The sequence below is a fragment of the Neopsephotus bourkii genome, unplaced genomic scaffold (assembly GCF_033783945.1).
Source record: "Neopsephotus bourkii isolate Nb327-2 ecotype Australia unplaced genomic scaffold, CSIRO-AGI_Nbou_v1 NB_1132, whole genome shotgun sequence".
Classification (NCBI taxonomy): domain Eukaryota; kingdom Metazoa; phylum Chordata; class Aves; order Psittaciformes; family Psittacidae; genus Neopsephotus; species Neopsephotus bourkii.
The window spans coordinates 2,621,274-2,648,259 of record NW_026901618.1 but is presented as its reverse complement, the minus strand read 5'-3'; the positions used below and the strand labels follow the sequence as shown (position 1 = coordinate 2,648,259).

General features: G+C 41.0%; 1 protein-coding gene across 6 annotated transcripts in view; it reads left to right on the top strand.

Annotated features, from left to right (window-relative positions):
- The window catches only part of RARB (retinoic acid receptor beta), a 324,032-nt gene that overhangs the window by 203,700 nt on the left and 93,346 nt on the right, over positions 1 to 26,986 (top strand). The window lies entirely within an intron of this gene.

Below are 26,986 nucleotides of genomic sequence, written 5' to 3'. Positions count from 1 at the left end.
TTTTTTCTGGCTTTTTCAAGTTAATTTGAATTTGAATTAAGTGTTATGGTTGAAAGCTGAATTTTTACATCAGATCTGTTGTTTTGACCAAGCCTCTCTTCTGGCTGTTTCTTTCTTCTCAAATCTTTTACCTTTGTGAATCTTCACATGTTAAGGTATTTTTGAAGGCGGTTCTCAGTCACTGCCTGTCAAGGCTCTGCTGGCCTTTCTCCATGTTGCCAGCTATGGGAGGGTTCCTGGAAAGATGCTACGTTACTCTGACTCCAACCACTCAAACCTGGCTGTATCCTGGAGGTGCGCATGGCAAAGACATGACGATGCCCCGGGAATGGTCAGTGGTATCCGCAGGGCCATGAGGAATGTTTTCTTTCTCTCCACAATCAAAACCTGCCACTCTGAAGCATGAGTCTCCATCACAGCCACAGCACCCTCACTGTGGTTGCCCAAGATCAAGGTTTGGACTCCACTGTGCTTCTTTCCTTCACTTTCTTCCATGTGTATATATTCTAAAGCTTTCTTAATGGACATTTTCCCCACAAACACTTGAGAAGACTGGCAGCTGAAGGGCTGTTTGGACTTCTTGAGTAATGTTGTTATGAACTTGGCCATCATCTCCCGTAGTAAAAACTGCTGTCCACTGTGTTTAAAGGCTTGGGGCTGCTGGGGAACATCTGATTTATTAATGGCCTCTTTTCAGCTTCCTCCTCATCTTAAGAAGATACAAGCAGGTAATTAGCTAGTTGCCAAGAAGATGGAGGAAATAAACTTTAAAATTCCTCCTTGTAAAATGATTTAACAGTTTTATTCTGACATGTGTGTTTTATGCTTTAATTATCTGTCTGTGGCTGTGAAGCAGGCCAAGTCTCTTAGTATTCTGTTAGATTTTTAGAAGACTGATCCTGCATGGGTTTTTTTTTTCTCTTTTGTTGCTGCATGTGAGCGTTTTTGTTGGTTTTCTGGTAGATACTTAATTGGATTGTAGCTGATTTTACAGTAAAGACTGATGTCCAGTTTTCGGTCCTATCTGCATTGCTCTGGTTTCTGCAAGGAATCAGTATTCAGAGATGTATTGAATTCTTTTGCTGTGGCTTTCCTTCAGAGACATTACTTACATTTGATCATCAGTGCCAATTACCCAGGGTGATGGAGGTGTACAGATGCATTGAGCAATGGCTCTGTTCCTGTTAGTTACTTTTTGGAACTGGAGTTCTGGTATCTGCAGATATCTCCACCTGAATTCCAATAAAAAATCAAGATAAGTGGCTGTTGTCAGGACTCTTCCGAACTCCTTCCATTCTCTTTCATCCTTCCTCACAATTTCTTTTGGTGGTAATTATATTTTTCACAGAATCATAGAATCATTAGGGTTGGAAGGGCCATCTAGAGCAGGAACGCATCCAGGTAGGTGTTGAATGTCTCCAGAGAGGGAGACTCCAAAACCCCCCTGTGCAGACTGTTCCAGTGCTCTGCCACCCTCAGCATAGAAAAGCTCTTCCTCATGTAGAGGGGAGGATCACCTTCCATGACCTGCTGATCATGCTCGTCCCAGTCACCCCATGACACTATTGTCCCTCCTGCTCCTAAGGGCACACTGCAGGCTCATAGTCAACTTGCCATCCACCAACACTCCCAGGTCCTTATCAGCTGAACTCCTCTCTAGTAGGTCAGCCCCTAACCTGTGCTGGTACTTGAGGTTCTGTCTCCCCAAGTGTGGTACCCTACACTTGCCCTTGTTGAACTTCATTAGGTTTCTCCCTTCCCTCTTTGAGTCTGAGCCTTCTTCAGAAGCTCATGTTAACCACATTATTTGTGAAACAGCCTTTTTATGACCCCAGTAATCTTTAAAGGTATTGAATAACCTGTACCCTTTGTCAGGAACTTATGCTAGGTACACAAGTCTCTTTTAATTGTCATTCATTATCTGCAGGCTCCCTTACTTCTGCTTCATTCAAGCATTTTCTATTTGTATAGATCTCATTTGTCTTTCAGATCATCAAAGTCTTTAAACATCTTTCTCCTCTGCTGAAACAGACACAATAATGTTTGAAGAAAAAGATTCATGTCTGTAACTTGTTACTTGCTACTTTTATTCGCTGTTACAGCAAGACCATGAATTCACCTAAAATCAAATCTTCTTCCTTAAAACTGTAGCCTGGAAAAGCCCTTGTTTGAGATGCCAAAGACTCAAATTTACAATCGTATCCCCCAGGGAAAGCCAGAGGGATTTACAGTAAATATCACAGTTTGCATCCAGAACTGCTGATAAACTGGTCTCCATTTGATAGATGGATTCATTATCACTTCCTAATTACAATCAGGTTTCGAGGTGTGTTCACCATGTTATAAATGAAACCTGTCCATTGTTATACAGTGATGGCCTCTGGGTCAGCTGTTAAGGGATCTGTAGCTCCTCTTCTGTCATTGGACCAAATTAATCAGATGTATTTTTAACAAATAACAAAAGTGACTGATTAATCACTTGGTAATGCAGACTGCTATCAAGTTCATCATCTCCAAATAAAGGAAGGAACTCAGCAAGACTACAATATGTCAAATGCATCAGTCTCAGTGTGTTAAAATACTTTCAGGGCCAGATGCTACTCTTCTGAAAGGAAGAATCTGCTACATCAAACATAGATGTTTTTCTGCATCTGTGGGTCAGATTCTATGTTCATATGAAAGCTTTCTGGTTATGCAGGCTTGCTGTCAAATGGAGCCCCATGTGTATATATATATAAGGAGAGAATTTCATCACTTATAAAGTAATACAATTTCTACCAGATTTTCATTCAATTTTTCTTCAGAACAGTGACTTTTTTTAAGAGGGTATTGAAAGCTGTATGCAGCAGTAAAACACAGCCAGTCTTTGTCTAATCCTGTATCCAAGGATAGATTTAAGTGTGATTTTTCTATGTTCTACTCACCTCTTTTGAAGATATAACAGTCTGTCTGATAATTTTGTATTGAAGAATATGCTTGACATACTTCAAACTGAGATTAGGTTAGTGAAGGCATACCCTCTCTTATGCTGGAAAAAATGAAACAAGTTCCTAATTGTCAAAAGATTAATCCTTGGCAGTCATCCAGGGCAATATTTGCTGTAGCAACTTGGTATCCATCACAGTTACAGACCAAAGGTCTTGTCATATATGTATTCCTCACAGCAGTGCTGTGGCAGGGCAGGGTAGCCTTGCTACACTGGGCTATTAGTCCCTGGGAAACTCTATCCGTTCCTCACTTAGTGCCCTCACAGGGGTCACAGTCTTTGATGACTGAGCTATTTCTGAAGACTGAAGTATTAAGTTTGGTAATAGAAAAAAATCAGTTTGGGGTTACTTTTTTTGTGTGTGTATTGTGGTGTTTCTTGTTACAGGTTTTAGCATTTACTAGAAGCTTGGTCCTTCTGATTATCCACTGATAACAATTAATATTAGTGAAATGCGAGGCTGGTTTTTACCGTGAATATCGCTGTTACCTGTAGCCTGATAGTGCTTATATTGGATAATTTTTAATTTATTTAATTCATTTGTCATTGAAGTGCAAAGCTGCTATAGCACCATCTTCATCTGCCTGCATGACCAGTCCTGTCCCTGTGTTTGAATACTGTCTTTTTCCCTCATAAATTCACAGGGACGAGCCTTCATTGTCCTGCAAATCTAACAGAAGAGTAGGTCAGTACTAGAAATGCCTCATAAATTACTAAAGCCAGCAATCCTATGCCTTGTTCTCTTACTGTAGCTAAAACCCACACAAAACTGCAGAATGCTGCTCCAGTATCCCTCCTTCCATGTAAGCCACCTCTGTTGTCTTTGGGGTTATTACTCTCAGTGTTGCTTTAGAAAATTCTTCAAAGAGAGTTCTGTGTCCCTTATTCATTGCAGAAATGATGGTACAGGGAGCGGTCTCATTCAGTTCAATATTCATTGTCACTCATGCTGCTTACCCTTTGACTCCCCACACTGCTAGCTGGCAGGGAACTGCCTGCACTCCTCAGTTTGCATGGCAGGGAAATAAATGGAGAAAAATTCACTCTGCTGCAGACTGATAATGGGGACTGCAGAGAGGGGTCATAGATCTGAAAATGTGGGTGCAGCTTTGTTTCCTTAGACTCCCATTCTGCACTGCTGAGCTTGACAGGATTATGGGCTGTGGGTAGGATCAGGACTTGATCCCTCATTCCCTCACTGATGAGCCTCTGTGTGTTTAATGCTTTATAGGCCCAAGGGAAAAGGGCAAATTGACAGAGTGTTCTGCCATGCTGCAGTCTATATTTGGATCCCTGATTTAAGGCTGACAGATGTGTAAAATCATATGTAGCCAGAAAACTCCCTAGCGAGGACACAGCTGCATATATCAATGAGTCAAAGTTATTCCAGTTAAGGCTGGCATTAATTTATATGTGGCAAATTCCCTCCAGATCTCTATTCCTGCTAGCGTAATATCACTGAGTGTAGTTTTGGGCTTGTTCCACTCGCTCTGGATCAAACCATGTGCTTTTTGGATATGAATGGAGACAACTTGTAAATCTGAAGCACTGCTCTTCTCAGATGCTGGGTGAATGCCATCATACCCTCATTTAGATGTGGCAGCTGTTGTCAGTTACTTAATCTCATAAATAAAATAAAGCCAAATTTCCACAAACTGAATCCGTCTCTACCACACAGCCTCCTGCAATGCCTTAAATGAACTGCGTATTTTTGTTTCTCAGGAATCTTCTCTTTATAACACACCATGCTGCTTGATTATTTCCTCTGTACTGTACAGGAAACAGTGAGTAAGTGATTAATAACCTGCCTCAGTTATACTTTCCCCTCTTGCTGCAGCCTTGTCATGAAATAATGTGACCCACAGATGTCTGAGCAAATCAATCCATTGTATTAATGACAGATGCTGTTGGGGGTTGTTCAGTGAAAGTGAGCTATCGCAGGGAGAGAAGCTCAGGTATTCCTGCTACTTTGATCATCTTTTTTTCTTTCACTTAAATCCTGAGCATGCTGAAAAATCCCAACAAAGCACGACATAGCCCACTCTGGAAAACAGCCTGGGGTGAGTACCAGTCCTGGAGGCTCAGGAGGGAGGTAGGAAGCAGGTTTGCTGGAGAAAGGCACTGAAAATTAGCATTCACTGGCATTGTCTGAAGGTATGTGAGGTGCAGCATATATGTCAATGCTTGCTTGTTTCTCTACTAAAAAGGTTGTAATGGAAAATAAGTCCTTTGCACCTAAACAAATGAGAACTCAGTCATAGTCAGTTCTACCACGCACATCACCCTTCACGATGTTTAACGTTGTCTGGAGTGAGTGAGTGATGAAAATTAAAATCTCACAGCTAGTTTTACTAGGGTTTACTTAGGAGGCTGGTGTATGGGGATAGCTGGCAGGAGAAATTTCCCACCCACAGTGGGGAAGATTCAGACTGACAAGTCATTTTCATACAGCATGAACCAGGGCACACTGAACCAAATTACAAGCTGATTGAATCTTTTAAGAATTGCTAATAGTTGCTACAATTAGTCTATAATATGCTCTTCAGCCATCCGCTAATGTACTTGAGTCAGTTGGGCTCATAGCTGGAGAGAGTGGGCGGCCCTGGTGTGTGGCATTGAGCACTGACTAACTGAGGCACTGTCATGCTGGCTAACTGAGGTTGTCACCCAAGCGCTCTGCCAGATCTTTGTTTTCCTGAGTGGTTTTTTACTAAAGGCATGTTTGAGTACTAGGGAAGGGCAAAGTTACATTATATTTGGTAGCAGCAGGAACATTAAATTGTATTACATAAAGAAATATGAGTAGGTGGTGATACTGGCCACTCTTTTATGGTAAGTTGGCAAAGGAAGCAAGAACACACATGCATGCAGATTACTCAGTAGCTGGTTTGACCCAATATAAGAAATTCTGCATTTAAATTCACTGGATGGGGAGAGAGGTCGTTATTGAAAATTTAGATGCCAACCAGAGAAACCTAGAAAACGGGCTAAAGGCTTAGTAATGTATCTCTTTAGCAAAAAGTTAACTAGGGACTCAACTGCTGTAGAATCTGCAGAAATTTCTGCTGGTGGGGGGGAGTACCTTTTCCATCATTACTGTTCCTGAAACTTGCCACTGCCAATCAGAATATCAGTGCATATCAGCATGTAGTTCCTAAGCATTTTATTTCACATCAACTTTTAAAAATAACAAAAGAAAAAAAAATAGTCATGATGAGGAAGGGAGAAATTGAGATGTAATTTTACAGTGGATAGAAAGAATTACAGTGCTTTGCAACCTTACAGTTGTCTGACAGTTCATCCAATCAAATGCTTAATATGTAGTAGCCAAGGTCTTGCTCTCTTTTTGTTTCCACAAAGGATAAGTGTCTTTTTCAAAGTCCTTAGTTCAGTGGGGTGGATGATGCCCCACTTATGTCTTACCTCCTCTTACCCTAATTTAAGGTACTTATCTTGCAATAATGAAACCTGAAAACAGTCCTCAAGAGTTAACATCAAGGACTTCAGCAAAACCACAGACAAAATACCCCACAATCCTGCTCTAAAGAGCTTTCTATAGAACATCTGAGTTAAGCATGGCAATTACAAAGAAGCTGAAGTGGTCTTTGCTTGAAATTGCAAATGTACCACATTGCATTATCACAAGAATTCTCATGCAAGAACAGTTTGCAGATGGTTTGCATTGGCATACTTTATGTAAACGCTCTAGGGAACAGATGGCATCATGGGTTCTTGTGGCAAATGTGAATTTATAGCACTCACAACATGCTAAAGTCTTTTGCCTGTAGCTGAAAAGCAACAAAAATGAAGTGGAAACTCAGCCCTGTAAATCAGTTTGCCAGTGCCTTTGCCATTGTAGCTATGGATAACATTTAGTTTAGTCTTCATTGTGAAATTTGGGTTCTTTTATTTGCCATCTACTTGCAATTGGGAGCAAGTGCATGTGGCGTATGTGTGTTTATTTCAGTACCCATATGCAGCTTTTAAATTAATAGGGTTGACATTGTGTAAAGACCAGGTACTTGAGATCTCAATCATTTAATACAGAGCTTTTGAATTTTTGATCCTAAACTGAATTCAGATAAATCCTGTTTTCCATGCTTACATCAATAGCTCTGGGTAAACAGACTGAGATTAAACAAATATTGTTAAGTATACTTAGAAGGGGAAAAATAACAACAAAGGTTAAATAAGAAACAAAACAGGTTACAACTGTGAATTACAGACCTCTGCGTCATTTTCTATATACATATGCAGTGGGATGAGTGTCAGGGCACATTAGTATAAAAAGTAACAGTTCCTTCTCATTTGGACACAAGTTTGAATTTGAACATGTTCTGTAAAGGTGTTATTTAAGAAGCCAGACCTTAGTGGGGGAGAGAGGGGAGGAGGGAGGAGCAGGAGGAGAAAACTGTATAAACAAGCAAGGGATTAGTTGAATTCTTTAGAACTATCATATTGAACTTAGAATGTAATTATTATTGTGGTGTATCCCCTAATTATTTAGATGCTTGTAGAAAGTGATTTTATGTAAACACAGCTTGTTCTAAACCAGCCAGGTCTTTGCAGTGAACATAAGTTGTTTAAAATTTATTGACCTGTCGTTCACATGTGTTACTTTACTAGCACTTAATGGTCTGTTTAGATAGTCTTGGTGTGTATGAACTCCCAGTGCGCTACTCCAAGCACCACACGTTGACAGGTAGCTGCCATGTAGATAAAATAAGGGGCCCACTCCAAAGCATACAGGGACACACAATCATTAGTTATTTTCTAATCTAAAGCAGGGATTTCCCCAGCAGCTAGAGGAAAAGAAGCGCCATGGTTTTGCATTATCTTTGCAGCTGAGTTCAGCCCTAAGTCCTGGACCAATATGCAGCGAGCCCAAAAGCAAATAAGCAAGAAATCCAGCCTTGCACCAAATGTAATTGGTTTAAGGAGCTTGAGCTTTTCTGTTTGAATGCATCTTGTGTACAGTGGCTGAGGTTAGAAACTTACTTGGTCCTTCAGTCTGTCCCGAAAGATTAAAGACTGATAATGGAAAGGTAAATTACTTTTGTAGTAGATAGAGATCACCTTAAAAGAACATCTATGATAAAACTCGCTATGGTGTTTTTTCATCCTCTGTATAAATAAAGCTGTCCAAAAGGACAAACTAAAACAACAAAAAAGCATTACTTCTTACAGTACTTATTCTCCTCTGGCTCCAATGTGATTGCTGCACTTACTTCTTTGGGGGAATTTCTAGGGCTTCCATGTATTTTGTCAGTTGAGATAACTTCTTGTTGTCTAGGTCTCACCAAACAATTGTGCTAATGATGTGATCAATATAACCCAAACCAAACTTCGCTGCTCTGTTTCCACTTTATGACGCTGGGTATTTCCAGAGGCCCTCAGCTTTTCTGGTTGTTTGTTGTGATTGTGGATCAGCAGCATAGTTGTCTTCATTTGACACAGGCAGGGGTTGCATCCCTAAAATCCACTGCTGGAATGTCATCTGTCCTGCCCTATTTAGTGGTTATCAATGTCTGTGATCCATGAATACTTGGCACCTAAGAAGGTGTTTATCTTAGCTTTAAGTGCTTGGTTTGAAAATGCTGGCCTGAATTCATCATAATACTACATCATACCATCTGAAAACCTACTTTCAGAATGCCTGTGGCCCTGGGAATTCAGCAGTAAATTTTTCATAGAAAAACTATTTTATGTCAGTGTTTAAATATTTCAAAGGGTTCTTAGGTAAAGAATATAGTATGTTACTATTTTCTTTCACATATGCAGTTGCATAGTTGTTTTTCTGCCCTCATGTCAGGCCAAATTCTGCTGTATTTGACCAGAATAACTCAGAGTAACTATTCTTTCCAGTGAATTTTACATCTATGTAATTTGACATGACATCTATAGTATGGGTAACAAAAATCAGCATCAGGTTTTGTTTGCTGTGGCAATAAAGATATTTATCCATTCACTTTTCAAACTACACTGGCTTCCCTATAGACTGAGCAATTCCAGTATTCCTAACTCTTAAAAACAACAGAAACCCCACAACTCTTAAATCCTTCACTCTTGTGACATACACTTGGCTTGGAAAGCGTATGAATCTAAACCATAAAAAGCTATGGGAAATGCTTTTTAAAAATGAAGACATTTTGCTCATATAATGCTTTCTGAGCTATTTTCCACCAACACAGGATTGCAAATTTTCTTACTAGGCATCCATTAAAATTGAAAATTAACACTTTAAACAAACAGGCCATCCTCTGCTTGAACATAATTATCAGCAACGGAAATTTCATGTGGACCTGACAGATTATGTATTTGGAGATCAGAATCAAGTTCGCAAGAATGGTTAAAAATCATTATTTGAGAAAAGCTTTGCTCAATATCTCCATCTTATTCCTCTACAAATATGACATTTTTGTGCTGAAGTTTCATAATTCTTTCATAGTTTCACCCTAGGAGCAGCATGGTTAGCTCAGGATGGTGTTTAAGCCTAGATTGTCAACCTCCAGAGCTGTCTTATTTTGACTGATTGTATTTAACGATATTTACCATCAGCCCTGTTCATTAACAGGTGGTCTTATTTTAGTGTGCTGAACATGAGCAAATCCTGGTGAAGATAAGGAAGCTAAAATAGCATGGTGCCTCTGACAAGTTTAGATCTAGAGATTTTACTGTCAGCAGTCCCCTTTACTGAAAGCTACGTGGTGTGCCTCGTCATGCCAACTTTTTCCTCGAGTATCAGGTATGTGCTGAAGTTGACTTTCCAGCAGTTCCTACTTTTGTGTGAGACCATTGAAAGGATTTCTTTCCATTGGCTGTAGTGCTCAGCTCTATACCAGTCCCCCAGGCTGTTGTGCTGTGCTGTACCCCGCATTGTTCCAGGGCATAAAGGGCAAGTGCAAGGACCAGTTTTTCCTCCTGGGTGCTCTCTGCCAGTGCTGGAAGGTAGGTCTTCATGGCATCTGCTAAGGAATGTATCTCTTCCCTTCCGGCATCTTTATGCTGGCAGAAGTCCTGCCTCCATCTTGACACCAAGGAGAGGGTAAGGAGTGCATACTAGACACATTAAAAAGGTTGCCTTTTTTGGCTACAGTTCTTCATTTAGCTAGATAAAGGCAAGGTTAATGATGACTATGAAGACTAACTGATGAACAGTTGTCAGGGTCAGCAAAATCCATAGGACGCTCTTTGATGTGCATGGTTCCTACTGATGTTGCTGGCTAGGACTTGGATTCTGCAGGGTTTCAAAGGCTATCAGAAAAACACGCAGGGCCAGGGAATGAGCCAGGGTGGTGTCCTGTGAGTTGTCCCGACTGACAGCGTACAGGCTTCCTCTCCCCAGCAATGCCGTGCATGGTTCAAGGGTCAGTTGAGTGAGGAGCTATCCCTATAGCGATAGCTCCACATCCCTGAGGCAGTGCTGTAGTGTAGTGGGAGATACTTTGAAAGCAGGCTGCACCTCAGGGCTGGAACTCAGCTCTGGCCCATTGTATCTATGAATATAGGAGGAATTGCTGTGCCTGCACATAGACCCTCTGGAATTCAGGGGCAGAAAGTTTGTGCTGAATATTGGTTGGATCCAGATTCCTAAATTGGTCAGAGGGGCAGTTGTGGTACAGGGTGGTGGCTGCATCTTGGCTAAGGACAAGGCTGAAAGAGAAGGCAGGTATACTCTGCTAAATTCCAGACATAAATATTCATGTATATTCTATAGGCTGTGACAGCACAGAGTGCTGAGCAGAGCAAAGCCAATCTTAATTTTTTTCCTGGGTTGAACTGGCCATATGGTCACTAATAGTTGAGAGCTAGGTCTGGTATTTCACATAAGCTTTGCATATGCTGTTGTGATCATGACTACAGATCTTGAGGTGGGGGGCAGGCAGGATGGACGTGCCACCTTTAATAATATTCATGTTTTCCTATGTATTTAGAGCTACTTATGTCTATTGTTAGATTCAGATCCCACATCTATAAGCTTTTTATTAAAAATTTTCTGGAAAATTTTATCTTCCCACACTGAAGGCTTTTTCATATGAAGATACGCTTCCGGTCCCATTGGCAGGACCTTATTAGCAGCATCCAGAAAGCCTCCCAGCAGGAAAGCCATGAGCCCTGAAGCTGTAGCTTTTACATATATAGCCATTCCCTGCTCTCCCTCCACCTTTTGAGGCCTGTAAGATCTTCCTGTGTGTTGTTTTTAGGATTATGTTTGCTAAGGGTAGTAAACTGAGGGATAAATCAAAGGCATTTTGTGATCATCAAGATTTATAATCATCACTTTATTACATATTTGAGTAGGGTTAAAATAACAACTCAATTTTAATTTAAAGGGGAGATGGGGGAGAGTATGAAGAATACTATTTTTTGTGTAATTATCTAGTAAACAACAGTGTGCAAGATTGCACGGCTTGAACAATTAGTGAGGAATACAAAGCTTGTCTCAGTGTTTTCACTACCTTCTTGTTGCCTCTTTTGCAGGTTCTGAATTAATTTCAGTATTTCTGAGTTATTCAGTGTTACCAGTCCCAAATGTAAAATAAATTACAATACTGACATACATATTTAAAGGCATAGCAATAGTAATTTAGAGTATCTCTTTCTCATCCTTTAGTTTCCTATATTTTCTGACATGCTAGACTGGTCATGTTTGTAAGCCATTCTTCTGAGTCTGTAAAACTGAAGACTTCTCCATAAATGAAAACCAAATTGCTCAATTAACTGCTGAAACGTAGATGAAGAGAAGAAAAAGGGTCTTTTCAATTTCACTATGAAGTTGAAAGGTCTGGCAAAATTATTTAAGATTCTTTCCATATTTTGATACCTTTCTTTAACGGTGAAGGATAAGATGTGGAGTCTTAATAAAAACTTATTTATTTAAGATCATCACAGCATCCACTGTAGCTCGGCTTTGCAACAGCCATCTAAGATCCTCTGTACAACTCTGCAAATCGTAGAATCATAGAATAGTTAGGGTTGGAAAGGACCTTAAGATCATCTAGTTCCAACCCCCCTGCCATGGGCAAGGACACCTCACACTAAACCATGTCAGCCAAGGCTTCGGCCAGCCTGGCCTTGAACGCTGCCAGGGATGGAGCATTCACAGCCTCCCTGGGCAACCCATTCCGGTGCCTCACCACCCTAACAGGAAAGCATTTCTTCCTTATATCCAATCTAAACTTCCCCTGCTTAAGTTTTAACCCATTACCCCTTGTCCTATCACTACACTCCCTAATGAAGAGTCCCTCCCCAGCATCCCTATAGGCCTCCTTCAAATACTGGAAGGCTGCTATGAGGTCTCCACGCAGCCTTCTCTTCTCCAGGCTGAACAGCCCCAACTTTCTCAGCCTGTCTTCACACGGGAGGTGCTCCTGTCCCCTGGCTGAATAGCAACCCAAGCAGCAGGCATGCATAAGTCATGTTGGGATGAGGCGCGTGTTTGCACTTTCAAGGGGAATTTGAAACCAAAAATCATTAGATAAACCTCCTTCGGATTCTTAAATGTGATTTTAATTCAAAAGTATAAATGTTAAACTGGTGGCCAGTGAGAGGCTTTGTGAGGGTTGTTTTGATCATGTATAACAGAACTGATATGCTTTTGGAGAAAAGGAAAATCAGAGAACACATCAATGCAGTTCCATTAAAAGACTGGGTATATACTGTAAAGATGCTAAAAATATTCCCATTGTGGGCTTTACCTCTTCCTGATGAGTGAACCATCGGGCAACCAAGCCCGAAGACTTCATAATGGCTGATCATAAGGCATTTGGATCCAGGTTTTGAGAGACTGGCAGAAATCTTACATGCAGGTGCAGGTCCCAGTTCTGAGCTTATATTTCATGCTTTGTTGAGTCTGGATCTAGAGTTTTGGAGAAAGTGAGGCAGGCTCTGAGTATCTTAAAGTAGATTAAAATCACAGTCTGGCTCTGCATTTCTGTGACAGACATCACAAAGTATTTTTGTTCTGGACCCTATATGATCTTTTACTAAAACCTCTTGCTTCCAGTCTCTAGTATTCTAAAGAGGCCTCTTAATTTTGTAAAAGGCTCTGCTTTATCAGTTGACTTTCTGTGGTTCTAGTTGTCACTCTGCTGTCTGTTTTCCTACCTGTCATCTTTTCTCCCTCCTTTAGTTATGTGTTTGAAGTTAGTTTTAAAGGAATAAAATTACACCCATTTATTTACATAGCAGCTGTCAAAGCATGATACATCCAAAAGTAAGCACACAGAAAAGAGTTCATCCCCTGGTTTACTATCTTGAAATTGCAGGGACTTGGGTTTTCTAAATGCTTCTCCTTTTTATGAGTAATGATTAAAAGGAAAAAATAAGCCCTGCCAGGAGCACAAAACCTCTAAGTTACTGTCACACTTGTGTCACTTGCTAAAGCCATGTAATAGGTTTGTGGGAAAGACCTTCAGAAGAAAGAACCATCTCTGTGTTTTTCAGTGGGAATTCAGCACAGGAAAGCTGTAGCTTAATTCCTTACGGTGTTTTCTTGGCATCAGCTCTATCTCCTCAGCTCTTAACTCAGAAGAAAGAGCTATTTTGTTTTGTGGTGTTTTTGTAAGAGTGTAAAATATAATCTTAACAGTGTTTTTCTTTTTAATATTGGGAGCATAATAAGGTCGCTTAAGAAAAAAGAAAGCCAACCAGTAAGCCTGGGATGTCTCTCATTTCTTTAACAGCTACATAGTGTGTGCAGCTGAGAGCTGCCAGTTGGATCCTAGCAGGGGAGAAAACACTTTAGTTTGTTTGGTTTGTATATGGAATAACATTTTTCTTGCCTTGCAATACTTGTTTGTCATCACTCCCCCTTTGTGTTTATGTTCTGCTTGGAAATAGTCTCTGTGCTGTATATGCATTTGCCAGGATGTGCACATAAACAATGTTCCATTATGGCCCGCTCTGCATACTCCTTATTTACACCATATACATTCAGCAGTAAACACATTGGGGAATGACAGAGAGCAAACTCTTCTAGGCCCCTTTTTTCGGTTAGTCCAGACTTTCTGCCATATGCTTTCTGAGGTCCCACTTCTATTCATGTTTTTATTAGGTAGAAAAAAAGTGTCCAGACTTCCAACAAAGCAGCTTTTGTGTTCTCTGTCAAAAAAAATCTTCTCCTATGAAATGTTGATAGAAGTACCCAGAGCCCTTGTGGGGGTGCAGAGTCTGAATAGGCCCATGGTGAAGGCACGGAGGGGAGCGCAGGGGAGCTGGGGTAAAACTTTAGCTTCTTGCATGCTGTGAATGATTTTCACTTCTTTTTCTCTAGTTTCCCATTTAGCAACCAGGGTTGTACCCCTCATCCTGATACTTGTTACAGAGGCAATGTTTTTAGAGTGTTAAAGACTTTCACAGTTTTAGCTGGAAGAGATGAGAGACACAAAATACTGTTTAGTGCAGCATAAAATGGGAGTTGACTTGGAATATATGCTGGTTAGTAAAACTACAGAACCACGGTAAAAAAAGTTTTACAGTGGCATAAATCATTTGTAGTCACTCTGCACTTGAAAATGGTCAGATTAGATCTTTTTCTCATTGATTTTGTATTTGGTTAATGATTCCAGTCCCGAGATCATAAAGCTATGTAAGATGTAAAAGACACGGGAGAGTATCTTTAACCTCTACATTTAAACTATGTATTTCTTTTGACATTGAAATACTGCAATGACCTAGTAATGTTTTTCAATGTATTAATTTTTGCTGATGTATAAAAATATCACAGAAGAGCTGATTCGTAATTATTACACATGGTATTGCATAAATTTCTTCCTAATTAAAAAGCTTCTAAATTCTGAATAATCAATTTATGAAGGCATATGGTTTTGACAAATTATACATTTAATTTCTAAAGATTTATTCAAAATTTGACCTGCAGCTAGTTAATTATGGCTATAGTACTGATACTGGAGTTTCCAGTATCAGTATAGTACTGGAGACTGATATAATCATATGGTTGCAAATTTATTTGGATATCACCAACCTTAGTAGCAGGACATGAGAATACACCTGTATTTTGTACCATCTTGTTTATTTTGCAGGAAGGAATTAATTTAATGAAGAGCATAAATTTTTCATAGGTGTGTATGAAAAGATACTTTCAATAGAGCATAAGCATAGTGAGCCTAGTCCTTCAAGTTTTACCCTTTTAGAGGCTACCTTTCCAATGGCATCAGTGGTAGTTTTACATGAATAATATGAACTTAAGAAAAAAATCCATAATGAGAAATGAAATTGATTTTTGCTCATTAATTTTCAAAATATTTCTGAAGTACCTCTTTTTGGCCTAATCGCCCATCCACTATCTTGATACTCTTGTTTTATAAAGTCAGCAGCTAAGTTATTCAAGAAGAGCTTTTAAGATATCCTGCAACCCAAATTAAACAATATGATTTAAAATTATATCTTTCTATCCCATCTAGGTTTACAGGTGGTCTATGAGAACCATATGAAGAAAATACAGATGAACTTTTAGAGTCTGAAATGTTCAGAAAATAAGGGTAACTTGACCATGTAGGTAGTCTTTCTAATAACATGCAACAGTTACCTATAAAAGCAATTGAGAAGAAAACCAAATAAACAACAAACTTAACAAAGTTCTCTGTGTTATTAGAGCAGATCAGTTTCTGGTTCTGCTGACTAATCATAGCCTTAATCAGCAGTCAGGAGCTGCTACTGAGTAGTGAATATCCTTCATGAAGAGGTGTGTGTTACACCTGTGTGTCCTTATGTGAGAATGGTGGGTGAGGGAAGAGGAGCAGACTTGGACCAAGGCTTTTCTCCTCTTAACCTTCTACTGAGAGGGTCTCTGCATCTTAGAGAGGAAGGGAAGGGTATTGTCTTGCTCTGCTTGTTTGAAATGGGCAGTGTCAGTGGTGCCTGCCCTTTCTGGCCTTGGTTAGTGTCTGCGGTACTGTGAATCCAGTTTTGAGCATGTAAAGAAGAAACGAGACAGACAGTTCTCACTTGCTATGACCAGAAGATGGTCAGAAATAAATGTATCTCACATCAGCCTGATCTCTTATTTTCTCTGCTGGAAACCTAGTAGCTCCAACAGTGCACTACTATGCATAGTTGCAGCTCACAGCAGCAAATTTTGTCTGTAAAAGGTGCACCCTGAGTGAGGATGTGTGCCCTTTTCCTCCATCTCGGGGTCTCACAAAGGTGTAAACTAATAGGCCTGAATTATAACATTTTTAAAACAGAGAGCTTTAGGAGTTTTTGACCTGAATTTTGACATTTGTAGATGCAAACTTTGTTATTTCTGGTAAGTAGGAGAACAGGAACAGTATTAATGCTAATTGTATATAATGTTTGTACTTACATTTAATGTACATACACACAAATTAAAGCAGTTCTAAAAACAAAATAGGGAAATTGCTGTAATGAAGTAAATTGAGATTCTCACGTAATTACTTGATGACAGTAATTAGGATTATTAGGAAAAAAAAAAGTACAAGATTTGCTAGAGTGTATAAGTTTACAGTAGTCAGCCTGTACAGTTTTGGATGAAAGAAACACATTCTCTGATGGTGAGAATTTCTCTTCTAGATCAGTTACTACCCCTACCAGCTTCAGTAATTATCTAGACATGGGTGAATTTGGCTGAAAGAGACCATTGGTACTTGATAAATGCAGTCCATATAGGATCCCCACAGACTAAGCATAAACCATTTTATGAAAATTACATCTTTTTTACATGTCACAACATCTGATGATACAAAATATGATTTAGACTGACCTGACCTCCCTGCATGCTGTTCCTTGTACCATCAGTATCCCATTGTGAGTCAGATAGCTTTTCTTTTACCTAGTAGCATATGACTCATTTTTTTTCCTGACCGATTTTTACAAACCTGTGGAATAAATCTGAAGCAGGAGGAAGAAAAGCTCTCTTAAATCATGCCAGATGTGTTAACTGGGAAAGGGTTAATCTGCCCTCAGGAGTTGCTATGTAACTGAGCCCTGCTGGGAGAGTCAGGGTTTCCAGCCAATGAGACTTAGCCCAACAATACAATGCATCTATCTTGTGTTTCTAACATGTTGTCAGTTACTGAAGTTTTTCTGAACTAGAATTACACTCCTGCTCCTTTCATACTCTCCTGTCGAGTCTTAAATTATTGTATTCCACACCAAAGTTAGAAAATAACAGTACAATGACATGCATTTATCCCTGGAAATGTTACTTTGGACAGCTTTGAGTAGTGTGTAGAAAGATCTCTTGTGCACCAAAACTAGGAAACTTGTAAAAGATGAGATTTCCCAAACAACTTGAGGATAGATAGCATGCCTTGGTTTGCTCTCAGTCCTCCAGAAAGCCTTCTCTTGTCTTCTTCTTCTCACCTGTGCATGCATCCTTCAGCACATTTGCTTACGCAGAAAGAATGGCTAAGTATCTCAATCTTAAGCTGTTCCTTCCTGCCTACGGTATTTCAAGAAGCTGGTATTGATTTTTCCTTGCTTCCCGATTAGACTGTCTCTTTAGCAATTCCTCTGCTCTAGGGCCACTCAAGACCTGAGGGCTGAAGCATGAATTCTTTAATTTCTCCTAGAAGAGTCAGGTCTGTTTTCTCAGTCTCACAGCTCAAGCAAAGCCTGTGTGGTTGTGCCAATGTATTTGTATGGAAGAGGTGGCACTAGTGCCTGAGGGTTCTGTTTTCCTTTTTTCCTGGAGGAGATCCACCCACACTACCTTTGAAGGCTACTGAGAAGATGAGGGAGAGACTAAGCTTGGCTTGTAAAAGCACTACTTAGGAATCTCTGGCTGTTGGGTTCTCATAGGAAGCAAGAGGATAAAGTGGTATTTGTCAGCATGTCGTTCACTTCTCAGTAAGAATTACTTCACATCGATATTTGTGCCTCATTTTTTCCAGTGAGATTCTGTCTGATAATTTGTGTTGGCAAAGCTCTCAGCCTTTCTTACATGCTTGTGCAGTCCTGCCTCTGAGCGACATAATGTTCCTGTGTTGTTCAGCTAGCAGAATAGGCTTGAGTATCAGTGGTGTGTGCTTGTACTCTTAGTAAGTCTGTTTAAAATACAACCAACCAGACAGCTTTTAGATAAATTTAGGAATCCAGGAGGTGGACCTTAAACTTTTTTAAGTCGTTAACTAACATGTATTCAGTAACTTGTCATTTAGTCTAGTCACTTAGGATCTGGTTGTAAATAACACAATGCTGTGCTTTTTTAAGGAGAATTCCAACACATTTCTCAGAATTGGGAGCGTGCACATGCCTCATCCTTGTTACTTAAACCTCCTGTGAGTTGAGGCTTACTTTCCCCATCCATCAATCTCAATAAGTCCTTTAAGAAGTTGGGCCATAACCCTGTCAACCCTGTCTTCTGGCATATCCTTTGGGATGGATGAATACAGCAAGGGCAGGATCTCAGAACCACTTTTGCGAAGGAAAGAGTTTACATGCACATGTTCTTATTTGCATGTCCCTGTATAAAAATGGGTGAAATCTGTTCTTCTGGTAGCCTGATGAGAATATGTGGAAAATTAGTGTCCCATGAATGAGAAGCCTGTTCTTAAGATCTTTGCCCCAGACTGTGAATGGATTAAAAGTAATGTTTTTTTTCAATGTGATGGCAAGGTCTGTGCAGAATTGTTCAGTCAGAAGAAGGCTCAGGATATCAAAATGAAGAGTTTTGGTCTGGTTTATGCAAAGCAGAATTGATAGTTTTATAGACTGTAAAGCCTGATATGCATTACTTGCTCAGAGACCACATTACACATCCTCCACTATACGTAGCACAAAAGGTCCCATGAGGGCAAAAAATTCATGATACTTCACAATTGCTGGGCAATATGCTGCTGACCACCACAGTCTGTAATTGCACCCCAGCTCTGTAAGTCCTCTTTGATTAAAGCATGTGTGTCAGTCATGATTCCATAAGCATAGCTGTATGTCTGGACAATATCTCTTCTGCAGCCCAATATGGGAGTCTTGCAGACCAAATATATGGGAATTTGCAGATCAATTTACTCATATAGGACTAGCTTAATGAAGCAGGTTGAGACCACACAGATTTTTCTTTGTGGGTTTAAATTGCAGAAGTCAAGTAGAATTTGAGGAATGCACCAAAGAACAATCTATTAGGTGTATTCTAGTAGAGTTTGGAAACCAGTAAACATCTTGCATGCTGCCATTGCTTGTTCTAAATGGAAGCGGAGTCCAGACCAGCCTGATTTTTGCTGTCTTGTCTACCTTTGAATGTTACATGGGTGTACGTTGAGCGAGAAGGCAATCTGACAGTTCTGTACCTGCAACAGCTCAGTCATGGAGAGTTATGGTAGCATGAAAGGGATATACAGACTCCCTTACCTGCTCAGCAGTAGTTACATTATGATAACCTGTATGCTTGTAAAACTGCCCCTGTTAGCAGTTACCTTTTCAGGCTAGTCGATATAGTTACAGTGATAATAATGATCCTGAGATGAGAGGACATGTGCCTTTAGTTAATTCACACAGTATCAACGGCGCGTATGCTACAAAAGAAAAGGGATGCTGATTTGCCAAATACATACATCAGTTTCTAGGTAATCTTGCCTCATTTACAGTAAAAATTTGTTCATACTGTACCCCAAACTGAAAATATATCTGCATGTTAAAACAAAAGTGTGATTGAACAGTGCGTTAGGGCAATAGGCAGAGCAGAAGTGTTGTCATAATGACCATCATTATCAGTGGATTTCAGGTCCTGTCACCACACTGTTATTGTTATTAACCCTGCTAGCCAGGCAGCTATGCCAGCACATTTTCCACTCGTTCCTTCATTCTTCTTTTTAAGATGCCCACAGACAGGATATGTGACTGTTCTTTCAGTGTTTGATATAGGTTTGGGAACTAGTTAAGTGGGAATTGGACTTGCATGAATACATGTGTCAGGCTGCCAAGCTGTAGAATCATAGAATCATGGAATAATTAGGGAAAGAACAATCTAGTTCCATCCCCAGCATCCTTACAGGCTCCCTTCAGATACTGGAAGGCTGCTATGAGGTCTCCACGCAGCCTTCTCTTCTCCAGGCTGAACAGCCACAACTTTCTCAGCCGATCTTCACATGGGAGGTGCTCCAGTGTCCCCTGATCACCCTTGTGGCCCCCCTCTGGACTTGTTCCAACAGTTCCATGTGCTTTTCATGTTGAGGACACCAGAACTGCACACAGTACTCCAGGTGAGGTCTCACGAGAGCAGAACACAGGGGCAGGATCACCTCCTTCAGCCTGCTGGTCACGCTCCTTTTGATGCAGCCCAGGATAGGGTTGGCTTTCTGGGCTGCAAGCGCACACTGAAGCCGGCTCATGTTCATTTTCTCATTGACCAGCACCCCCAAGTCCTTCTCCGCAGGGCTGCTCTGAGTCTCTTCTCTGCCCAACCTGTAGCTGTGCCTGGGATTGCTCCGACCCAGGTGTAGGACCTTGCACTTGGCATGGTTAAACTTCATGAGGTTGGCATCAGCCCACCTCACAAACGTGTCGAGCTCCCTCTGGATGGCATTCCTTCCCTCCAGCGTATCAAACGAACCACACAGCTTGGTGTCATCGGCAAACTTGCTGAGGGCGCACTCAATCCCACTGTCCATGGCAGCGATGAAGATGTTAAACAAGACCGGTCCCAACACCGATCCCTGAGGGACACCACTCGTTACTGGTCTCCAGCTGGACATTGAGCCATTGACCACAACTCTTTGTGTGCGGCCATCCAGCCAGTTCTTTATCCACCCAGTGGTCCATTCATCAAATTGATGTCTCTCCAATGTAGAGACAAGGATGTTGTGTGGGAAAGTGTCGAATGCTTTGCACAAGTCCAGATAGATGACGTCAACTGTTCTACCCCTGTCCATCAGTTCCGTAGTCCCATTATAGAAGGCCACCGGATTGGTCAGGCAGGATTTCCCCTTAGTGAAGCCACGCTGGCTGTCACCAAACACCTTGTTGTTCTTCATGTCCCTTAGCATGCCTTCCAGGAGAATCTGCTCCAAGATTTTCCAGGCACAGAGGTGAGACTGACTGGTCTGTAATTGCCTGGGTCATCCATTTTCTCCTTCTTGAAAATGGGGGTTATATTTCCCTCTTTCCAGTCATCGGGAACTTCACCTGGCTGCCATGATTTTTCAAATATAATGGCCAGCGGCTTAGCAAATTCATTCGCCAGCTCCTTCAGGACCCACGGATGGATTTCATCAGGTCCCATGGACTTGTGTACGTTCAGATTTTTAAGATGGTCTCGAACCAGTTCCTCTCCTACAGTGGGCCCAAGGTCTTCATTCTCACAGTCCCTGCGTCTGCCTTCCAAGACTTAGGTGGTGTGGTCAGAGCCTTTGCCAGTGAAGACTGAGGCAAAGAAGTCATTTGAGGTCCCTTCCAACCCTTGGGATTCTGTGATTCAGAACCTCAACCTTCTCCAAATCCTGTGTAGCTAGTTCTCCCGAGAGCTTCCAGAGGGGGCCTATGTTATCCCTAGTCTGTTTTTTATTTGCTGCATACCTGTAGAATCCCTTCCTGTTACCATTAGCATCCCTAGCCCAGTTTAATTCTAACTGGGCCTTAGCCCAGTAGATCTATTGCAGTTTTCACTAATGGCGTAATCCAATCCAATCTTTATCAGGCTTTATGTGACCGGAAGTCTGCATAAAGCATGCTTCTGGCTGTTGCTGGTCTCTGGGATCCTTCTATGTAGGTTGTGCCTGCAGCAGTGCAGGAGCATAAGCCCTAAATGCTGCTTAAGTGTGTCTTAAGTTAAACAGGGCTTAAGTAAGGTTTAGTCTTTGTTGGGTTGTATGTCTGCACTGAGTTGTAATTCCAATTACTTCTTGGTAACTTTGGTCTTTTGTTGGAAAAAAAAAATAGTGCTAATTTTCCTTTAAGAATTTAAACTGCCATTAGTGAACCTCTAGAAATACTGTTGTCTCAGTTTCTATTCTGATTCTGGATACAACTGCAGGTTGTAAGTTCTCTCAGTTTGGAATTCAATTTATTCTGCATTTTATTTACTTACCCACTGTGAGGCACCTTTCAGGATTTCAGATCATCAGGAAACGCTATCCTTTTATTAGGTAACTCTTCCCTTCTCCTGTCCCCTCCTTAAAAAAAGACAGAAACAAAACAGTTACTCGAATAGCCCTTTGGAATCTATTTTCTTTTTAATGGAGCTCTGTGCTCTTTCACCTTCAGCCAATATACTACACCTACATGCATATTCAGCATATAGGAAACTTTATTGTTAGAAGTAGTATTCTCTACAGTTTAATATTCAATATTTCTACTTGCTCTTCTGCTCTTTCCTACATCTTGCTTCTACTTATACTTTATAGATCTCACATCCCTCATTTTCCGTGGATTATATAATGCAATGTGTCAGTGCCATGTATGGCACTCCAGTTACCTCAGGATTTTCATTATAACTCAATGTTTCAAGGGATTTATAGGCTAGCAGTGAAAATCTCTTTTCTTGGCTAAACCTTGAAGGAAGAGTTTCTGGTCATTTAAAAAGAAAACAAAAGGAAGCAAACTTTTCTCCTTTCCTTTACTCCCTTTCCATTTAGCAGTGGTGTTTGCACTGCAGGATCTTCCTAAACAGCAAGTATAGAGTCAGTATGTAGGCAGCTATTAATGTAATAATGCTTTTCCTTTGTATGTACTTCAAAAATGCATGTCATCCGCTCCTCAGGTACATGATGCTAACCTTTCTGGAGCCTACAGCAGTTTGCCTTTGGTGCCTCAGGTGCAGTTCGGTCTGTGTTTTCCTCTGTTTGCAACATGGATGAGTTCTACAGTGTTTTTAAAAATATCCTTCTTTGTCTCACAGCCCACTAACTTGCTATCTCCTTCTGTGTCATTTGAGTTGATCACAGTACAAAAAGACATGGGCTATATGTGCATACCTAGAACATCAGGACTATTTCCAAAAAATCTGGAAAGGATATTAAATCTCATGCTTTAATGCTTAACTGATTCGTTGTTACAGATCAGGCTATTAGAGGACCTATGGGTGAGTTGTACTCTGCCAGTCACTAGGGATTTCTGTATTTTCCTCAGATCTATAGCAATCACTCTTAGAAACAGATTGCTGAACCAGATACACTTCCAGTTTTTATCACTTAGGGCAGTTCTCTTCCCCTGGCTCTGGGCCAAAGGAGTGTACAATGCACTTTGGATTCTAAGAAATGTGGTCATGCGCTCAAGTTTGTGGAAATGAATTATTTTTATAGCCTTTAAGTTAAGTAATCAGCTTTAAAGGCATCTTTATGAATACATACCTACTGATTAAAACAGACAAAAAGCCTTTATCGCCAAGTGGCTCACAGACTGGTTGCATGCCTGAGTTCTGGGTTTGGAGCTGACTAACTCTGTTTTTCCCATCTAAAATAAAATACTGCCCTGCACTGAATAGTCTTTTGCCAGTTGCTGTTATACTTCAGTCCTGAAGTAACTCTTCCTGTTAACGTGCAAACTCCTGTTTCAGGCATTGTGAGCTGTGCATAAGTAGCATATAGCAGTCAGAAAACCCCCCTTTTTTGACTTAATTTCACTGTAATTCATACTTTTCCATGTCATTTGTGCCACTTCGTGCCAGTAATTTTACTGTTTTCTTCAGGGCAATTCTTGCTCAGGATTGATGCCCATTTTCCCAGGACTGACTACCTTGGAGTTTTAAATATTCAGCAATTCTCTTGCGACTCAGTCATTTTCTTTTCCGTAATCTTTGACATCATTCATGTGCTTGAGATGCAAGGAAAACATCCATCTACACTAAAAAATATGTGTAGTGCGGGGGGATTCAGGTCTTCAGATTTTGAGACCCTGGATCACTACTTGGAGGGTGAGTGAGGAACATGCCAAGGCAGACAAGTACTGTTTTATATTAACATCTATTCTCAATGAAGAGGTAAAAATCAAAGCCTCTGTGTGTGAGGCAGGGTTAGTGAACTGCCAGTGATTCTCCCAGCAACTGACACAAAGGAATCCGTGAGTATCAAAGCTGAGGCAGCAAGCTTAGTGTCAGCTCTTGCCTAGGGAGTAGAAGAAAACATCACTTTGTCTCTGCTTTCATTGCTTAAACACAAACATCATTCACTAGTAACCATTTACTCTGCTGTCAAAACTGTTTCAAGAGAGTGCTACATTTGATTAATAGTAAAATGCATGCAAAAAAAAAAAAAAGTCTGCTGCCCCTGAGGTACTTTTTTTGGGAGAATTTTTGCATGTAATAATTTTTCCATCCTATAAAGATGCCTGTAATATTCCAGGAATATTCTGTTCCTTCTAGTAAAGTAATTTCTGTTAGAGAAGCCAGTGCACTCATCCTAATTCCAGTTAATGCTCTCTTTCTCTTGGTGAAGCATATTACGGCATGCTCACTCTCTTGTATTAACAAAAAAGTGACCAGCACAAACATGTGTGCAGTACATGATTCATACTGCTGCTTTCTGAATTGTCCAGTGGGTAATTGCAGTACAAAAACCAGAGAAACAGATGTAGACCCTAAACCTTGGCTGTAAATTTTTGTTTTATGATTATGGGTTTCAAATGTGTTATGTCACACTGACAGATATACAGTAACACCAGAGGAAATAGATTTCTGACTTGAACTTTTGCTTTTTATTTCACTTGTGGCTAAGAATATGTTTATTGTAAAGTTTCTGCCATCAGAGTCTGAGAGAAAACAGATCAAAGCGGTGATGTGAAATCACAATTTCTTTACACAGATAAAGTGGAAGATATTGGAGAGCTGTTGCCTACTCACACCTCTAAGGGAGCTGGGTAGGCATTTAAAGTATGTGGCAACACTTAATGTTTCATTGCATTTGAATTAGAGGGCTACTAGTTATCACAATAATCATGGTTAATCCTGATCTAAATTAGAAAATACCCCATTTTATGAATGTAGCTTTTCCTGATAATGTTTAAGAAAAACAAGTACCATGTTTGAAATACGAGACACATACATTACTGTATTGTAGAAATAGTATGTGAGCAAACCATGAGGCTATTTGAAGGATTTGTTAATTGCGTGTAGTTTTAGTAATAAGTATAAGCATTAGCACAACTATTATTTGTAATAAAACATGAGAGCTACCTGCTCATTTAGTGACAGTGATAAAAAGCCATCCTTTTCAATTCACACCCAGTAAGATGTGACTTCCTGACATTTACTTTCAGAAGTTCCCAGTCTACATTTTGAGGTAAAATGGGAAGTTTTTATTTTTAAATACAATATGCTAATGGAATAAACATAACTGTATTTCTGTTTGTCTGATTTTGTTTATTTTGACTCACATGGGCAATGTTTTTCTTGGCATAAGCTTAAATTGTTCCAAGAGCCTTGGTCCTTCCAAGATGCTGTTTTCTCCCTAAACTGGAGGCTGACAAAACATACTGTGTTGTGTGTCATCCTTTCCAGTTATTTTTGTGGCAACACGTTATACAGATTCCAAACTTCTCATGCATCCTGCATTATCTAGTTAGAAAATAGTGCCTTTTAATTTAGCTTTGCTACTCAAACCAAAATTGTAGCAATGTGGCCAGCCGAGTTTTGAACAAAAATTTACCTGCTTTTCTGCTTGCCTTTTTGACACAGCGAATGCTGCTTGCTGGGCTGAAATGGTTTAAACAACCCTTCCCTGGAGGATGGCTTTTTCAGTAAATGTGTGCTGTGCATAACTTTTGGCTTACAGAGTGCAGGGGCTTCTTCAGTGGGGGGAGGACACCCCAATGGACTGAGAAAGTCCTTAAAAAGATGCTGTTGAACTCCAGCATTTATAACTCTTCTGCCTGGAGGGAAGACAGGGAGAGAGGCTGCCTGCTGCAGGGGCAGCCAGAGCTCTCCCCTGGGAGGGGAAGGAGGCTGAGTTTAAAAAAGCTTTTGGTTTTATCTCTTCACGTGCATTTGCTCCCAGATTGCAGCAGGTCTTTTTGCTGGCCGCTGGTTTTCAGTGTGGGTGTATCAGTTTCAGGGAACAAGTGTGTGCTGTGTGGACGGTTTTGTTGTGTTTTGGTTTCTTACTGAATTCCCGAACATGTGTAAAAGTTTTGTTAATACAATCAGCAGGCACTATCAGAGAGCTTTCGGTTCATCAAAGGACTTTTTGTGGAGAGGGGACACTGCATTCATTAAAGTGGCTGTGCAGGTCCCACAGTGAGTCTCTCCCTGGTGTGTCTTTACAGTCATCAGTTGTGTGCCATGTCTGCACATAGAATCCCCTGCTCCGCCTGACTCCTGTCTTGGGCTTACAGGCAGTAAGCAAAGGGTTTGTTTCCCAGTTTCTGAACCCCAGCTAGCTTTAGGGTGGGAAGCGAGGCTTCTCCATGCCTCGGGAAACCTGGCTCTGGACTCGTGCTCAGTCCACCAGGGATGAGGCAACTTGACTCATTTGCTTAAAACGAAGCGTGCACGTGGTCGTTGAGCTCATGTGCTTTCCAGCGGGCTGAGGGAGTGTTTCTAGGCTGTTGGTTTTTATTAGTAAAGTGTCCATAGGAGTAAGGATTGGCGGAGGTCTCGGTGGAGTCTTTGTGAGCAGGACATTGCAGAAAGCGCTCATTTACCTGAAAAGCACAGGTCTACCAGCTGGCTTGATGCACATGGTGCGCCAGCACAAGCCCCGGGAAGGCCTTGACAGGTAGTCCTGCCATGAGGGAGGGCTGCCGGCAGCGTGGTTTTGCAGGGTGTTTTGGTGGGAGTTAGCCCCATGCCTTCAAACTGGCTGTGAGGGGCAGCTGTGATCAGCCCTCCCTGCACCCTGGGGTGGGTCCTGTTCCCCAGGCACCTGCTCATGGCCTTTCTGCCCTCCCGGGGAGCTGGGGCTCATTAGCCCTCTGAAAGCTGATACAACCCCTCCAGGGCCACACGACCGACACCAGCCCCTCTCTGCTAATGAGAGACAGGCAGGACCCACTGGCGGCTGGGCTGGGGAGGAGAGCGGGTGTGTGGCTGCCTCTGAGCTGAATGGGGAGGGCAGGTTCTCCTGGGCAATGGCACCTGCCAAATCTGGC